Genomic DNA, 18640 nt, shown 5'->3' with positions numbered 1-18640 from the left:
ATGCACTGCCATATTATACAATGTTACAGTACAGCCTCTTCAAACTCTAACAAGAGATTATGTTCAGGCCTTGAACAGGGATACTATCCTGTGCCACTATAAATCCCGGACCGAGCCCCCAAAATGTAACCCTTTTTTGCAGTAAAAAGGGCCAGGTTGGTGACCACAGGATTTTAGATGCCCCATTCAAAACCTGAAACACTTAAACAAGTAACATTTATTGAAAGGGGGAGGGGAACAATAAAGTCAAACTAGGAGTGTGAAACTAGGGCTGTTGAAAAAAAATTCGGTAAAGTTTGGCTTCGGCAAAATTCGGCCCTTTTAAATTCGGGCCGTGCCGAAGTCCGAACTCCTCCTCTTTGGATCCCCGAAATTCGGTGGGAGATCCGGAGTTCGGGGAAAAATTTGGCCGGGTCTTTGAAGTGCTGGGCGCCGCCTGCCCAGGAGGCACCCACCACTTCAAAGAGTCGGGAAGGGGGCAGGGGTCTTTAAAGAGCCCCCCCGTGGGCCTTCACGGGGCTTCCATGAAGGCACGCAGGATGCTCTTTAAACAGATCTTCGCCTTCCAGCTGGAAGGCGAAGATCTGTTTAAAGAGCCCCCCGCGCGCCTTCAGGGAAGCCCGTGAAGGCGCCGGGGGGGGGGCAGAGGGGTTTAAAGACCCCCTGCCCCTCTTCCCGGGACTCCCAGGAAGAGGGGGGATGGGTTGTCAAGCCCCCTCTGTGCTGTCTGCGCAGGCAGCGCAGAGGGGTTTAAAGACCCCCCCGCCCCTCTTCCCGGGACTCCCAGGAAGAGGGGGGATGGGTTGTCAAGCCCCTCTGCGCTGTCTGCGCAGGCAGCGCAGAGGGGTTTAAAGACCCCCTGCCCCTCTTCCCGGGACTCCCGGGCAGGGACTCCCGGGAGGGGTTTAAAGACCCCCGCCCCCTGCTGCTGCCCCGAACCCCGAATTTGCCGAATTTATTCCCAAACACCCCAAACTCGCTGAATTTGGCTCCTTGTTTTCCCGTCTTTTTAGAGTTTGGTTCGTCCTGAACTAAAAACCACCGAAGCAGGGGAAATTCGGCTGTTTTTTGGTTTGGGACGAACCGAATCGACAGCCCTATGTGAAACAAGTGAGAATAACCATTATATTAACCCGTCCCAAAGTCTGTGGGCAAAGGAGAGGAGGTCTCTTTAGTCTCTGGGTTCTGACTCACAAGCTGCAGACAGGTCCCACTCTCCCCACAGTTCCTGAGAGAAACCCCTTTTCCTCACAGTCACAGCAAAGTCCCTGTGACACTTAGGATCAAAGACTCAGTCCAGAAGATGGCCACTCTTCTGCCAGCTGGCATTAGGATTGCCAACCTCCAGGTGGTGGCTGGAGATCTCCTGCTATTACAACTGATCTCCAGCCAATAGAGATCAGTTCACCTGGAGAAAATGGCCGCTTTGGCAATATGGATTCTTTGACCCCAAACCCCGCCCTCCTCAGGCTCCACCCCAAAAACCTCCCCCTGGTGGTGAAGAGGGACCTGGCAACCCTAGCTGGCGTTCTCTGTGTCCCTGGTGTTTTCTTCTCTGGAGATTCTTCTCTCAGTTCCCCATAACATGAGGAGGAGAAAACCCCAGCCTTTTTCCCAGCCTCCCCTGTAATAGGCACCTCCCTCTAGAGGGCGGTGCTTCCAGGCTAGTGTTTCATACTTTGCAAGTGAAACAAGGCAATACACTTTTCAGCATAAATACAATTTTTTACAAGGCTTACATGAGGGTCAGGTTCTGCGATGTCTTGGGAGGAGTCTTGGTCTGAAGTCTGAACCCATCCGCCTGATCTGGAACAGCTCTGCAGCATATCATTATATAGCCCCAGGCGCTGCCTACTCATGTGAGAGAGACAACCGGGCAAAGGTAACAAAGCACTTTTGGCCATGAATCTGGAGATGCTGAGGAAGATCCTGCCTGAGGATCCATTACGTGCTTCTGCAGCCCTTGCCTGTGGCTCAGTGGCAGCTGTGGTGTTGTGGCAGTGGGCGCTGCGCTGAGGTGTCCAGAGGAAGATGGAAGAGGCCAGGCAGTGGCAGGACAGAAGTCTGGAGCAAATGGAAAAAGTGGTTTTGCAGTTCAAGCAGAAGGTAATTTCTCTCTCTCTCTCTCTCTTTGGTGGGTTGGGAATGGTATGGAGGCCTCAAAGTGGGCTCTGTCACTTCTGACAGGAAGAGCCCAGGTGAGCTGTGTTGGAAACAAATCAGCTGGGTCGATTTAGTCTCTGCTTCAATGCTTCCCCATTACATGTAGCTTCCCTTTCTACTGGAGCAGATTTTTCCCCAAGATTTTTTTTTTGGGGGGGGGGCGGGGGGTGAAGATATGTTTTCAAATGCAGCCCTGAATAGCAGAAGATTGCCTGTGCTTGAATAAGAAGAGAGGCTTTACCTTACTAATAATATAGGCTTGAGGTAAGGGTTAATGAAAATAATGAGAGCAGCTTTCTGAGGTGGATGAAAGGAGATGTGAATTCACAAACTTCTGATGCGGTTGTAGGAGACAGAAGAAGCGTACCCAATCTTCCCCATGCCCTGTTCTAAGCACCGATTGTTCTGCCTATCCTAAAGGCAAAAGTTCACATATTGAAGGTTTCACTTTAGAGATAAGCAACACTTCACTAATAGCCTCAAAGAGTCAAAGTACAGAAGTTCACCGGATAAGACAGTAGCTTAGATGCATCTCCAAGAACATATTAAATCATACAGTAGTTTATGGACTGTCAGATAACACACCTGGTTAATTGGACAAAAGGTATGCCAAGATGACACCAAGGTGAACATCTCTCATGTGTTATCTCTTTCAGGGAAGGTAAAAAAGGTATTTGTTTATCACAGGTGTACAAGTTGGCATAAAAAGATAGGGAAGAGAGCTAAAGTCAGCCAAAGTCCAATGCCAATTAAGCTAAAGCCCAGAATTAATTGTGTGAGATCATGGGCATAAGGTAACCAAAAGATAAGAGGGTGGACGAGACAAAGAACTCCCGAAATGTATAAATACACATCTGTAAATAAAGGTAAAGGTCCCCTGTGCAAGCACCGGGTCATTACTGACCCATGGGGTGATGTCACATCCCGACGTTTCCTAGGCAGACTTTGTTTACGGGGTGGTTTGCCAGTGCCTTCCCCTGTCATCTTCCCTTTACCCCCAGCAAGCTGGGTACTCATTTCACCGACCTTGGAAGGATGGAAGGCTGAGCCAACCTTGAGCCGGCTACCTGAAACCGTTGGGATTGAACTCAGGTTGTGAGCAGAGCTTTTGACTGCAGTACTGCAGCTTAACACTCTGCGCCACGGGGCTCTGTATTGCATGCTTTTTTGAAGAGTTGTATTTTGCTGTCCTGAGACAGACTCTTCCTGCTGGCATAATAAAATTACCTCTTGCTTCCAATATGAATACCTGAGTCATCCTCGTTCTTGGTGGGTCTGTGCCATAGAGCGGGGGTTTGGCTTTTGCATCCAACAACAGCAAGTCAGTGGCATCCACCTGCACTGGACTGAGAATAGTATTTAAGTGAGCTCCTTGGAGGAAGGGTGGCCTAAAAACTAATGAATCAATAGTTTTCACCAGATCCTACAAAGCATCCCTGTGACTACCCAATAGTGGCACAGGAGTAACGTTTGATGGAAATCTTAACGGTCTCCTTGCCAAGATACCAAAGTGTCAGGTCCACGAAAGGTTTCAACCCACTGCTAACTCCATAGTAATTCAGATGTGATAAACCAAATTGAGGAGGTCTGCACAGAAAAAGTGGGAGGAAAGCGGTATCACAGGGAAGCTGGGATATTTGATAATGTTGATTTTTTGAACTCCTATCAAGAATTCCTTTAAAACTATTTACATGTTGTTCCCTCTCCGTCTGTTCTCCCTGGTGACTCTTTTTGGCATCAAGGCTCTAGAAGTGACCCAAGAGGTGAACTGTGTGACGGATTTCATTCATGGATGTGAGGAGCAGCTTCAGGACATCAAGAAACAAAAGGAGAAGGGCTTGCTGTATAGGATTCCTGTCAGCATTAAGGACCACATTGAATGCAAGGTGGTTGGTCCTCTCTGGACAATGAAATGCTCTCAATTGCCACTTACCTTGTGGTGATCCTCCTTCAGATATTGCTACATGAATGGTTCCGGACAAACCTTCAGTCTTCCATGCTCCTTCCTCCCCCTCCACACACACCCTGTCTACTTGCTGCTTCCTTTTCTGTGGCAAACCAAAATACTGCCCCGATTCAGTCCCAGAACACCACGTCATGGTTTAGTGTCACATCCAAATCAAGCCTGTGTGTTGCAAGCCATCCAACAGGAGGTGCAATGTAATCAGGAGTTTCACAGAATATTAACCAGGTCAGATTAGGTCACTCTGCAAGTCTGTTGTAAGATAGAATATGGTATGGCCCATTTCTGATCACTGACAGGTTCATACTACCATTTTTTAGGGAAGGGGGGTAAAATTTCAACCTCATCTGTGTGCATCATGTTTCCCATGCAGTGGGAAATCATGTTCAAGAACACCAGCAGTAAATTCATTAACAGACTTGAATATCTGTGCTGGAGGAGCAAGTGAAATGGTTGTAATTCAGATGTGAATGACAACCATTGTTGGACTTGATGACCCTGGTGGTCCCTTCCAGCTCTATGATTCTATGGTTTTGTGTGGTTGATTTTACCTTATTTTTGTCTCCTTGTGGATTGTTATTGTGCTGTTAACCACTTTTAGTCCAAGGATATAAGGCCAGGATGTAAATATTTCAAATAAATGCCTTCTCTGTGACTGACAAACAAAATATTTCCATTCCTGTGTTACCAGTCAGGCTTAACAGTTTGCTTTTGGTAGGCAAAATCGAACAAAGTCCTTAGTCCATGTTGACAACCCAGCTGTTGTTTTTTCTCTCTCCCAAAGGGCCACATCTCCACATGCAGCTTGGTGTATTACCTAGGCAAAATGGAAGAGGATGACAGTGTGATAGTGAAGGTTTTGAAGAAGCAGGGAGCAATCCCATTTGTGAAGACCAATATCCCCAAGAGCATGATAAAGTATTTATTGGCTGTTGTGGTTTTGCAAATCAACATCTTTCTCTTTCTTCACAACCGTATAGATAAAAAAAAATGAAGATTGGTTTTTTTTTAATTTAGGAAAGAAAAAGGGACGTGATGGTGTTTTAAAAATGATGTGGAGAAAGCACAGTGAAATAATTCTGTCTAAAATATGGAACTTGGGGGCTTCCAATGAAGTTGATCTGCAGTAGTTTCAACACAAAGAAGAGGAAGTGTTGTTGTTTTTCACGCAGCACATAATTAATTTAGGGAATCTACAGCTCTGTGATGTGAACTATGTATTTCAGAAGAAATATACCTATGATTACAGAGACAAGCAACAGCTGCCTCTATCATACCATTCTTATGAGTTTTGCAGGGACATCTGAAGGCTCCAGTGTGGTGGAGATTGTTGATTTAAATGGACGTGTGGGCTTATTCAGCAAGATTGTTCCTACAATTGCATTCTTACTGTGCACTACCCTTTCTGGCATAGTTAGGCATGCTTGCCAGCGTGGTGTAGTGGTTAAGAGCCAGCATGGTATAGTGGCTAAGGGCATATCTGGCCCTCAAAGGGTGGTTAGACTTTAACACCTCCAAGATGGGGAAATACTAAGGATGCTGTGTGCATAAAAGAAATGGTAGTCATGATGCCCAAGCCGGCATCTGTTTAAGCAACTGCCAACTGTATCAAGAGGCCCATGTAGCATTCAGAAAGAAGAGAAGTTGTGGCATAGTGGTTAAGAGCAGTGGACTCTAATCTGGAGAACTAGGTTTGATTCCCCACTTCTCCACATGTGTGGTGGATGCTAATCTGGTGAACCAGATTGGTTTCCCCACTCCTACACATGAAGCCAGCTGTGTGACCCTGGGCTAGTCACAGCTCTCTTAGAGCTCTCTCAGCCCCACCTCCCTCCCTGGGTGTCTGTTTTGGTTAGAGGAAGGTGATTGTAAGCCAGTTTGAGTCTACTTAAGTGGCAGAGAAAGTCGGCATATAAAAACCAACTCTTCTCCTCCTCCTTCTCTGTCATGCACTTTCCCTATTTGTCTCTTGATACTGTTTCAATGTCTTTTCATTCTTGACCTATTACTGCATGCATTGCTTTGTGTCTGAGGCACAATGCTGAGATAAAATATGAACATTCAGTCTGCTTTCCATCTCTCTTAAGCTACGACTGCAGCAACCTGATCTTTGGTCAAACGCTGAACCCGCTGAACCACAAGAAAAGCCCTGGTGGCTCCTCTGGAGGGGAAGGGGCCCTTATTGCCGGAGGAGGGTCCATCCTAAGCTTTGGGACTGATGTTGCTGGGAGCATTCGCCTGCCATCCAGCTTCTGTGGGCTGTGTGGGCTCAAGCCAACAGGAAATCGGCTGAGGTAAGTCCTAGAATCTTCCCTGCACAAACATCTGAAAATTAATAAATTTGTTAATTACAGCAAAAACAAAGGTGTTTTTTAAATTCAGAAATCAAAGATTAGCATTGTTTTATTTTGATAAATATTCCAGTTTTTATTTCCAGGGAAGTTTAACTTGTAACTAATGTTATTGTCATTACATTATTGTGGTTTTTGCTATTACTTGTATTCATTTTTCTTTTTTGCTATTGTAGTTGATGGCAATATGATGATCAACTTACTCAAAGAAGAAGAAAAAATCTTCACAATTCATTCCAAAAATATTCCCGAGTTGCAATTAAATGGCAAATGACATTCAGAGGAATTAAACTATGAACATTTTAACTCTTTGAAATGAATGTCAGCCTTCATAGTTGCAGGCTGTACTCTCAAATTCATTAAGAGTTTGGATAATGAAATGCTGTTTATTTGCTTTCTTTTAATTTTTCCCCACACCTTAACATTTTGTAATGCAATGTAAAAGCCATAACCAGAATAAAATGGTGGATCAGTACAAAATGTAAGATAAAATGTAATTAAACTATTATTATGATAATTATAAGAAAAAATAGTCATTTTATGAATATACCAAGAGGTGCTTCAACTGCACAGAATCACCAAGAGGGTAACTTGGACTTGATGCGGAAGTCATTCTTATAGCACAATGGGGGAAAAATGTAGAACCTAAACCATCTTGATCCCCCCTCCCCCCGTCCTTTAATATATATTGTCAAGGAATATGTTGTAAGCCAGGGCTGGCTGTGCACACTGCCCTTTACTTGCATGAAATATCTGTCTGAAACCTGCATCTGAAGCATGGCTGGCTGTTTCAATGGTGTCAAAGTAAATAATGTTTGTTTTATTTGCACACATTGTAGCCCCGTTGGCCTTGCTAACCCTATAGGTGGCATGACGTCAGGTAAGTAATTTTTTATTAATCCAAATGATCAAGAAAATCTATGCTCCATTTGATCGGAGAAATTTGTTGCCTTTGAAAAATATCAGGGTAGTTGAAAAATAGTCTTATTTATACTTTCTGAGGTCATTAGCTCTAATCATTTCAGCCTTTGCTGTTTGCTGTTATTTAAATCCATATGGACTTTCTTACCCTGTCAACAATGTTGGGGCACAGCTAGTAATCCCAGAGAGAATGTCCTAAAGGTATACAATCCCTTTACATTGGTAACTCTAAACAGATCTCACATGCTTAATGTTTCATTTTCTGGGAATCTGATGACAGCTCATCAAGTCTGGACTTCTGGTGATGAAGGCATGGCTCAAAGGTGAATCCTCACCCACTCCTAAATCCCATTGTATATCAGTTGGCATGACCACTAAGACCTAAGATCACTAAGGGCATCTTGAGAGTCTTAAGAATAACTTTCTTCCCTTGCGTAAGGGTGAATAGATGAGGTCATAGAAATTCTCTCTGTCCACAATCTTCGTAACTGGATCAAGCGGGTCAGTGCTGCTGATTCTGTTAGATCTTTCAGCAGCTTTCAGGATGGTTGATTATGATCTATTAGACCACCGCCTCACCAACATTGGAAATTGGGGGACAGCCCTTCAGTGGCTGTGCACTTTTCCCCTTGGTCAAGGACAGAGGGTAGCGCTTGGGGAGAAGGTATTGCCATGTCACCCCTTGGTGTGTGTGGTTCCGCTGGGAGCGATCTTCTCCCTCATGTTATTTAACATCTATATGTGCTCCCTTGCCCTGTTAGTCCAGAGTTTCAGGCTGGGTTGTCACCAGTATGCTGATGACACCCAGCTTTATCTGTTGATGGATGGCCAGCTGGGCGCCTTCCCAGACACACTGACCGGGTGTTTGGAGGCTGTGACAAAATGGTTGAAACAGAGCCGACTGAAACTAAATCCATAGAAGAAGGAGGTCTTGTGGCTGGGTTGGGGAGAACCAGAGGTGGTCCGCCAGCTCCCAGCTCTTGATGGTGGGCAGTTGACACTTATGCCCACCATCAAGAGTCTGGGTGTGATTCTGGATGCCTCCTTGTCAATGGTCACAGCTGTAGCCAAGGTGACCTTTTACTATCTCCACCAGGCTTGGCAGCTGATGCCATATCTCTCCTGCCCTGACCTAGCCAACAGTGATCCATGTGACGGTCACATCCAGGCTAGACTACTGTAATTCGTTCTGTGTAGGGCTGCCCTTGAGACTGTTCGAGAATCTCCAGCTGGTCCAGAATGCAGTAGCGAAGGTCCTTATGAGGAACCCGCTAAGAGAACACATTCAACTTGTGCTCCAGCAACTGCACTGGTTCCAGGTGGTGTACCGGATCAGATTCAAGGTGTTGATACTGACCTTCAAAGCCCTATATGGTCTGGGACCATTGTATCTGCGGGACCATCTCTCCTGTCATACCCCCCAAAGGGCATTGCGCTCAGCAAATAACAGCCTGCTTGTAGTCCCCAGCCCGAGAAGTATCTGGCTGTCCTCAACCAGGGCCAGGGCATTCTCGGCCAAGTGGAACTCTCTATCAAGTGCAGGGGTGGGGAATGTCAGGCCCAGGGGCCATGTAAGGCCCACGAAATCATTTGGTCTGGCCCTTCATGGGTCCTGGCAGATCTCTAGCTCAGAAGGATCTAAGACTGGTGATCTGCCCCCTCCTGTGGACAGGAATAGCCTCCATTCAAGGCAGATGTGAGTTTGTTTCACCGAGAAAAGCAACCTTCCCCCCCACTTGCAGAAGAGTTGTTAGCTGTGGAGCTGCTAGGACCGCCCAAGAAATGGTGTTAACCCTTTCCCACCCGGGCCATGGAGAAACATATTCCCTCTGTACTACAAGAGGGCTGGGGGCATAAGTGGAGACAATGGAGGGCTTAAAGGGAGCAGGGCCAGAATGCACAGGGGGGCATCCTGCCTGCTTGCTCATGGGGGGGTCATCTGGGGCAGCTGCCTGCTTGGGGCTTGGTCGTCTAATTTTTAAGTTGATAATTTTGTATGGCCTGCAAATGATGCTATAAATATCCAAATGGCCCTTGGCTGAAAAAGGTTCACCACCCCTGATCTAGTGAGACCCGGGCCATGCGGGATCTGGTGCAATTCCGCAGGGCCTGTAAGACTGAGATGTTCTGCCAGGCCTATATTTGATGGCATCATTGTTGATGGGGTCTCCCTTCCCCTTCCCTTATTTGTCTGGGTTTGATTTAACTTGGGGGTCCTGACTGCTTCTCCTCCAGGCCGGCTGCTGACCTGTGTGCCAATGAATTTGGTGCCAGCTGGATTTCAGAGCTATGGAATGATGGTTTTAATGTAATGTATATTTTATATGTTGTTGATTATATGTGATGATGTTTTAACGATGTGAGCTGCTCTGAGCCCTGCTTTGGCTAGGACAGAGCGAAATATAAATAAATAAATAAATAAATAAATAAATAAATAAAATACTTTTCAGTCACAGCAGCGATTGGCCCAATGGCAAGAAATGTGGACAGCCTGGTTCTGAGCATGAAGGCTCTTCTGTGTGACGAGCTGTTCCACCTGGACCCATCCGTGCCTCCCATACCATTCAACGAAGAGGTAATTAGACAAAAAAGGAAGGGGCGTGCTTTCCATAACTTCTACAGCATTTCATTGATCTTTGCTAGTCAGTTTTCTGTGCCTTAAGCCTTAGTTTTGAAATATTCAAAAGGTCTGCCAAAAGACATTCACTTGTTTAATTGTCTCCTTCAAATAAACCAGGAAGACAATTTTTGAGGTTAAATCCTACTCTACCTTCTGCCGACTTAAAAATGCATTGAACTAGAATGAAGAAAGCAGGCGTGTTGGAGTAATGTGGTTTATGTTATACAAAGCTCTTCAGTGCTGCAGCAGTACGTACAGCTTCCTTCTTTTCTTCTTCTTCCAGCTTTATAAGAATTCAAAACCCCTTCGGATTGGATATTATGAAGATGATGGATATTTCTAGCCATCTCCCAGCAGAGCTGTTCAGGAAACAAAAGATCTCCTCCAGGCAGCAGGACACATGGTGTGTTTTATTTTGTGAAAAGATCTTCTCCTAAATGCTAGCTTTCAGTTTATTTTTGCACCTCTGACAGTTGAGCTCCATATACCATGGACAATCCAACCTGTTATCTTTTTCTTACAGCTTATTCCCTTTGTTCCTCCACGACATGACTATGCAGTAGATGAACTCTTCAACAGGGGCCTCTTTTCAGATGGTGCTATAACTTTAGTGGACAAGTTGTAAGTAGACCTGCTGAAATCTGAACATGGCTGGGGCTTGCTAGCTCTACACAGGGAGTTACTTTTGCAGTTTTGAATGTCAGAATGCAATGCTCAGAATGCCTTCTGAGGCATCAATCAGCTTGTTACTAAATCAATGGTCATCTAAGGATTATTGAGCTAGGCGATAACTCAGTGGTTGATAACATAATATTGGGGGGGGGAAATTAGAATTCCATGGAGACCTCACAGTCAAATGATAACAAGAAGAGGCTATATCTTTAGAGAAAACGATGGGTCAACAGGTAAGGGTCATGGTCATGGCTCAGTGATAGAGCACCTACTTTGCATGCAAAAGGTCCCAGGTTCTGTTCTTGGCACCTTCAGATAAAGAGCATCAGGTACTAAGACGTGATGTGAAAGGCCTCCAAACAAAACCTTGGAGAGCTGCTGCCAGCCAGAGTAGACAATAGTGGGTCTTTATATTCTCTTACAGTCTTCTCTTTCACACTGTTGATCTTAAAATGCTTCCCCCTCTTCCACCTCTCAGCAAAGGAGACATTGTTGATCCAGCTCTGAAATCCCAGATCTTCTGTTATAGTATTCCAATTCTTCTGAAGAAGATTTTGTCATTCATCCTAAAGCCTGTGGTGAGTCGTCTGTTCATTAGTTTCTTTTTATGACTGTAAAAGCTCCAGGATTCTGATGAGCACGTTATTGGGTTATTTAGAAGAGAGAAAGTGGGCCACAAAACACAGAGCATAGATGAGTTTGCTGTAGAATCTGCAAGTCAGAGCAGGTCTCTCTTCTCTCTCTCTGTCTCCCTCACCTCCCTCTCACACATTAGGGCTCAAGAGTAAGAAAAGATAAAATGGAAATAAAGAACAAAGAAAATAGATTCACAACTGAAACCAATTACTTGTGTTTCTATCTCGGTACCCTCGGATTGCCAGACATCTCAATGCATTATGTGGAGCTGGGTAAGAAATAACTAGTTTCAAAAGTCGTTAAAGGCATTGCTCACATTCTACAGAGCTGCCACTAACATCTGTATCTTATAGTAAATATAGAGGGGAAAATTGTACCCACTAATGAGGTTGCCCTGCAGTGGATGAAAGTAAAAACGTGATTCAGGTCATATGGTCCAAAGATTCAGTTTAAGCATAAGGAGACTGAGATGCTTCCAGATTTTATCCCTTTAGCATTGGCAACCAATTTAAGATTGATGCTTTGTACATACAGTGCTGCTGCTGCTGTTCTGCTTTCCCTTTCACATCATAGTGGAAATATCTGCAGGTCACAGTGTTTTATGTTTGCAGTTCTTACGGGGTACAGTGTGGAAGGTCAGGGTTCCACACAATCTGTGATGTTGTACAGTGACTGGTTTGCTCATGATACAACCCGCAGTGACTTCTTCTGCATCAATTATATAACCAGATCACACTTGGCAACTAGGGTTGTCAAGTACCCCCTGGCAACCACCAGAGGAGGCGTGTGTGTGTGTGTGTGTGTGTGAACTTACCAGCATCAAACTGAGGCCTAGCCCTCATGTGGTCAGGGATGTGTCGACGTCACTTCCAGATTGACAGGAGTGATGTCATCACATTGCTGAACATGTGGGGACACTCTGATTGGGCAAAAACTCTATGGTAGAAGCTGTTTTACCATAGAGTTTTTGCTCAAATACCAGAGTATCACCACATCATCAGCGACGTGATCAGATAACTTCTGCTGAGTCCCAGAAGTGACACTGATGCGTCGACAGCAATGTAGGAGTTAGGCCTCATTCCAACACTGGTAAGATTCCTGCTGGCCAGCACCGGGGGGAGGGAGCCCAAAGCAAGGGATCCCATACCCCTAGCGGGGTTATGGCAACCCTGTTGGCAACTGTCCGGGGCCAGCTCCAGGCTCCAACTTAGCCCCCCTCCCATTGGGCAAGTTGCAAACAACCCAGTGCCCTGAGGGCCCTTACCCAGAGGAACCCAGGAGCAGTAGCCAGCCCAGCAGGGCAGGTAGTGACAGGCTATAACCAAGCAGTGGCCTCCATTGCTGCTAGAGAGGTGGCTGGAGACCTGGACAACCTGGTGATGGCTCATAGGGTGAAGACCAGCAACCAGGAAGGGTCAAGGTAAGAAGAAGATGAAGGAGGGAGGCTGGGTCTGATACCTTTGTAGTCTGGGAGGGAGAGCCATGGTCAGACAGCCCTGAGAGTGGGTACCCACTCTCCTTTTATCACTTCCAGGAAAAGGCTGGGGCAAACCTTGATTGGGGCCAGGGTATGGGGCCAAGGGAGGAGGAGGCTTCCAGGAGGCTTCCAGGCTGGGCCAGGAGTAGAGCACACATGGTCAGATAAAAAGAGGTCAAAGGCATGCTCGCCTGGGGGTTAGGACCAGGGTGCCTGAACCTGCTCTCCTTCCCATTCTGAGGATGGCCCAAACCCATCCAGGACTGCAGAGGGCAGGCGAGCCAGTACAGTGAAGGGGAAGCATCACAACAACATAATATGCATGGCATTTGTTGCTTGCCCACCAACACAAACCCATGTGCAAATGTAGCACAGTTTTACACTCATGTAGACACACTTTAAACTTCAAAGGCTTGAACTGCGCTCTGTTCACAGAGCACTCATAGAGTTAGCATAGCATAGCCTCAATATTTTATAAATACATTGTATTCAGCACATTTACACATACACAGTTGTCTTACAAGCTGCAAGCTGTATTAAGAGCAAGAGTGTTGATTTCTATCAACACAATCAATACATGTGGTGAAGGGCTAGTCACTGGTGCTATTGTGTATGTGTAAATGTGCTGAATTCAATGTATTTATAAAATATTGAGGCTCTGCTATGTTAATTCTATGAGTTAAGTAAAGGGCATAGGAAGGTGTGATTTTTGTACAAACTGTTCACAGAGCAGACATCAGTTAATTAATTCTACCAATCTTGCAGGTCAGTAAAAAAAACTATGGAATCACCATGTGGCTGTGGCGGTGAGTTTACAAAATAGTCTGTAATTACTTAATTGAGGAATTGGGCTGCCATCTAGCCTTTCAGTCAATTGCCACGTATGCTTAATGCATGCTCTTTTCTATGTGGATAGATATATGAAATCATAATGTAGGAAACATCTCTAAGGGGAGGGCTTCGTGTAGGATTTTTTTAAAACTTGAGAATACTTACCTGAGTACACATGTATGCATTGCCTGTCTGATAGGAAGGGCACATGGCATGTTTGCTGTTGCGTTCAGCAACCCCATACTTGACTCCCAGTGTCTGCATTTTATAAACGGGAGTCAAACACAAAATTTGTGAGACCTGGCCCTCCAACACATTTTGTCTCAGCATCAGTCACTAGGTGGCAGTATAGTTATACTAATGCAGAGTTCAAGCTGTCCTGCCTTGTAAAACCCTCTCTCGCTGTTTTTCTCTTTAGACTTACCGTGCAGAATTAATGCTGAATGGAGGAAGTTGAAACTCGATGTCATACTCTGCCCTGTCTTGGGCCCAGCTTTTAATGAAGGCTACCCTGGGAAATTGTTTGGTATTTATTATCTGTGTCTTAGTAACATGTGTATCTTATACGCTACGTATATAATTCTGAACCTAGCCCTTATGTAGATCGATAGACCCAGAGAATGGGGCTAGGTTCAGATAATGGTATCCTTCTGCAGAACTCGGGGGGGGGGGGGTGTTCCAATCCCCATAGAGATGTACACAGTCTTCATTTGCACAGTTGGCATTTGGGATTATCCCCATGGGCTGGAAGTGGGGAGAGGAGGGAGCCAGACCCACTGCCACCACCAGCTGGGCAGGTGGGGGGGAAGGAAAGGGGAACTGAAGGATTCAGCTGGGTAGACAGAGGAGGAGGGGGGGACCTGCTGCTGCACCTGGCAGATGGGCCACTACCTGAGCAAGGAGGAAGAAGAGGCTCTGCAAGGGGATGGGAAGGAGCAGGCACCACCAGTGCTGCCACCACTTCTGTGTGAGCTAGGCAGGCAGAGGTGGCACTACTGCAGGTGGGCACGCTGGCCAACAAGTGGCTGACTGATCAAGTGCAGGGAGGAAGGGATTACGCCCTGTGAGTCTTGTGGGTCTCTGTTTGTGGGTGAGTGTGTGTTTGTGCCACCTACTAAAAATCTGCCACCTACTAGGAGCAAATTGGTTTTCTTTTCACTCCATTGTAATTGGCTTGTAGAGGGCCAAAGGCCTGGCTGAAGATTAAGAGTCCAAAAATATATAGGGAACAATCTTTTTAAAAAGAAAGTTAAATCATACAAGTTTTAAAAAAGAAAGTTAAATTGTGCAAGTTGTTGAATAGTTCAAATGTGTTACCCTTGGACAATCTGCGGAAAGTACCTATCTTTTTCATTACTTCTGCAGTTCATTCTTTGATTATTTTCTTTTCATTTTTTATTGTTTTATTCAGCTATGGCCACAAGCCAACTCTAACTCAGTGTTGTCTGTTGTGACAAATATGGGCTCTCCAGGGATCTTCTGCAGGCAAAGCATGTGATCCACCACTGAGCCCCCTTTCAGTTCTGTTCTATGAATGTTAATTAAGTAACCGGTAGTAGAATTTCCACAAGATTCTTCAAATAATGTGAATTAATATTTTCACATAGCTACAGATCAAGTTACATAGGCTCCCAAAAGGCAGAACTTCTCCTCTGACCTCCCACAACTCAATATTTCAATCATGTAGTGATTCCATTGGCCCTGACCTGGATGGCCCAGGCTAGCCTGATCTTGTCAGATCTCAGAAGCTAAGCAGGGTCAGCCCTGGTTAGTATTTGGATGGGAGACCACCAAGGAATACTAGGGTTGCTGTGCAGAGGGAGGCACTGGCAAACCATCTCCGTTAGTCTCTTGCCATGAAAACCCCAAAAGGGGTCGCCATCAGTCGGCTGCGACTTGACTGCACTTTACACACACTCAGTGATTCCATTGGAAGAAGACATGGTAATGGTAAGTGAGTTTTCCAATAGGAATGTCAGTGGGGATATAATTCGCCAGCCTTGCATTATCATCCCTGTTGCTGTGTCACTATTACTGGTTTTATTTGGGGAAGGGATGTGGCTCAGTGGAAGACCACATGCTTTGCATATGGCATCTCTCATTAAAAGTAGCTGAGAAAGGCCTTGCTCTGCCTGAGACCCTAGAGAATTTCTGCCAACCAGAGTGGACCATTCTGAGCCAGATGGACCATTGGTCAGACTTGGTATGAGGGGAGATCATCTGTTCGAATGGAGTTGATAAAAATGTTCCATGTGTAGTTGCTGTTAGTGTGAATCTTAACAGTGATAAAGGCCTCTTCTGACAGAATCACGCTCATCATGTTTAATAATTTCTCTGCACTTCAGCTGCTACATCCTACACCTGTTTATACAATGTCGTGAACTTCCCTGCTGGGGTTGTGCCAGTCACTCAGCACTGTTACACCAGCTGATGAAGAAGAACTCAAATACTACAGAGGGCACTATGGTGATCCTTGGGACAAGCAATTCAAAAAGGTTGGTGTACAGTCCCAAAGAGACCATATGCCATTGCCTATTCTATCTGTATAACCTTTGCAACACAGAGAAACTCTCTTTCTCTCTGAAGGCTGTTGAAGGTGCTGTCGAGCTCCCAGTATTCATCCAGTGTGTGGCTTTGCCTTGGCAAGAGGAGTTGTGTCTTCGGCTCATGAAGGAGGTGGAAACTCTTGTCCATGGGAGGAGAACAAAAATACGATATGTTGTGTCAAAACATAGCAACAATGCAAACTTACAAAACAAAACAGCTTGGCACTAGGAGAATTAGAGCATTTCAGACTTCTCCATTTCTAAAATATGTGCAATTTATGATTACTTGTTAAGTATACTTCCCTATATCCAGCAGGAACTATTTATGATAAGAGCCTAGTTCTCATGAACAGATGCGATTTCCAGGTTTGTCCGAATACTACTAGTCCAGACTGCAGGGGGAGGCTCTGATGCTTGACCGCTCCTTCTTACAAACAAATCTGCACAGATTTAAAAACAACAACAACTGCACAAAAGTTGTTTGCAGCCATGAGGGTTCGAAATCACAACCCAAAAACAAAGCAAAATCCATGTAATACCTTTTATCAGAACCAACCCAAATAAAAAACAACAGTGTGCAAGCTTTTGGGTTCTCCAGGGTAGATGTTACAAAATAAAAAAAGAGATGAGGGGATAGAGATGTTTCCGGTGAAGATTCTTAAAGCCTGTCCTTGCTAGCATTCCTGTGCTGACAGGTTTATATATACAGTGGTGCCGCTGTGTCAGGATGATACCCACTCTCTTGCTAGTTCCAGTCCCTTCCTTGAGCATCACCTTAAGTTTATCTCCAGAACTGTTAGTACAATTACTACCAAGCAATTCCTTTGCTTCCTTGCTCACAGAAACCAGGGTACAACCTGACACCAACAACACCACTATATAGCTACATGCCTGCCAGTAGTTTGCACAGGATCGTAGCCTGAAACATCTCCCCTCCCCCCCGGGAGTAGGTATTCTACACTCTTCAAGAGGTAGGGTTAAATCACTCTTCACAGAGCTACCACTCAAACTGCTCGCATGCTGAGGCATACCTGAACTAACTTCCTGTGCTTCCAGCCAAGACAAAAAAAAGTACAAAGAAATTGTTACTTAATTCCCCCACCCCGCAAGTACTTGTAGTCTTACAAAGGAACACGGGAATGTTGTAATATTAGATCAACCATTTCTATTTGTGCAGGGTCCCAATCAAACATTTCCCCCATACGGAATGTCCTTGAAGTGGATTTTGTAAATGGTTCGTGGGCTTGAGGGGGAAGGAATGCAGAGGAGGGCGAGGGCTGGAAAAGTAGTGAAATTGCTGCGAGCGGCAGATGGGGGAGGGGGAAGCAGCAGGAGGAGGAAGGGAGAGAGACTGAGGGATAGAGGGAGCGCCCGCATACACACACACACAAGTCAGGGCTCTCCTGCTGGCACAAAGTTTCTCCCAGCCTGTTCCTCCCTTTCTCCCGCTGCCAGGGTTGAGCGGGCCTCCCTGCTGTCCTCTTTGTTTTAATGCTATCCAGGCACCATTCAGAAATTCAACATATTTCTATTGTCATTCAGAACAAACCAATGGAATACAATAGGCGTTTTCTGTCATTCATTTTAGTATGTCCTGCCTAACAGTGAACTCTGTACACATATATTTGTGTGTGCATGTGTGTGGTGTGGAAACATTGTGAAACATCAAACATTTTAATATAGATAGCTCAACACGTTTGAAGCATTTAAATAAAATGCAACATTGCTAAAAAGCAATTGCTAATTGCCTGTCAATTATCCCAGTGACTTTGCATGCATTGGCCAGAACAATGAAGGTTTGGAGCATGTTTGGTGATGGAAAATGTCGAATCGATTACCTGACTGATGATGGTAAATGCTATTTTCTCTGCTGCTGTTAGGCCAGAGAGCTGCTAGGCGTGCTGATCCATTTCCTGTTGTGAACAGCTCTGATCATTGAAAATATCCCCGGCCCAGGAAGTTTTTTCCTAAAAAAACAATGGCTTGGTGTTGTTTTGCAATCCTCTGCTGATCTCTTACACATAGTATCAGCTTCCATCTCACATTCCTACTCCTTGGCTCCTATTTGAACAAACAGAAGATATAAAATCTTTCTTGACTAAAATTGAAGTTCTCCCCCATCATGTTGGATTAGGTAACAATTCCGCCCTGCAATCCTGGCATACACCATACAGTTCAGATGGATATGTTTTAATGAGCAAGTGCATCTTCAAATCCCACCCACTGACTGATGGTTCAGCAAATTCCCCCAATGTATCTCTGAGCATAAACAGAGTGCTTTTCCTGGTGCTGAATAAAGCTGCAACCTGCTAGTTTTCTTCCATTGTTATTCTGTGTGCTTGATTCCGGTTTTATCATATTCCATGTCGGCAGAGATTCTCAGGAAAAGAGGCATATTACAGAAGTAGGTAATATAATAACAAAGATATGAAGAATAGAGCATCTGGATCACAGACATGC

General features: G+C 45.2%; 1 pseudogene; it reads left to right on the top strand.

The window, feature by feature from the left end:
• The first annotated feature begins 2031 nt into the window (after nt 1-2031).
• LOC130473259 (vitamin D3 hydroxylase-associated protein-like) lies at nt 2032-16409 on the top strand (annotated as a pseudogene).
• The last annotated feature ends 2231 nt before the right edge of the window (nt 16410-18640 follow it).

The sequence above is a fragment of the Euleptes europaea genome, chromosome 2 (assembly GCF_029931775.1).
Source record: "Euleptes europaea isolate rEulEur1 chromosome 2, rEulEur1.hap1, whole genome shotgun sequence".
Classification (NCBI taxonomy): Eukaryota; Metazoa; Chordata; class Lepidosauria; order Squamata; family Sphaerodactylidae; genus Euleptes; species Euleptes europaea.
The sequence above is the reverse complement of the archived record's forward strand: the minus strand, read 5'-3'. Positions and strand labels throughout refer to the sequence as shown.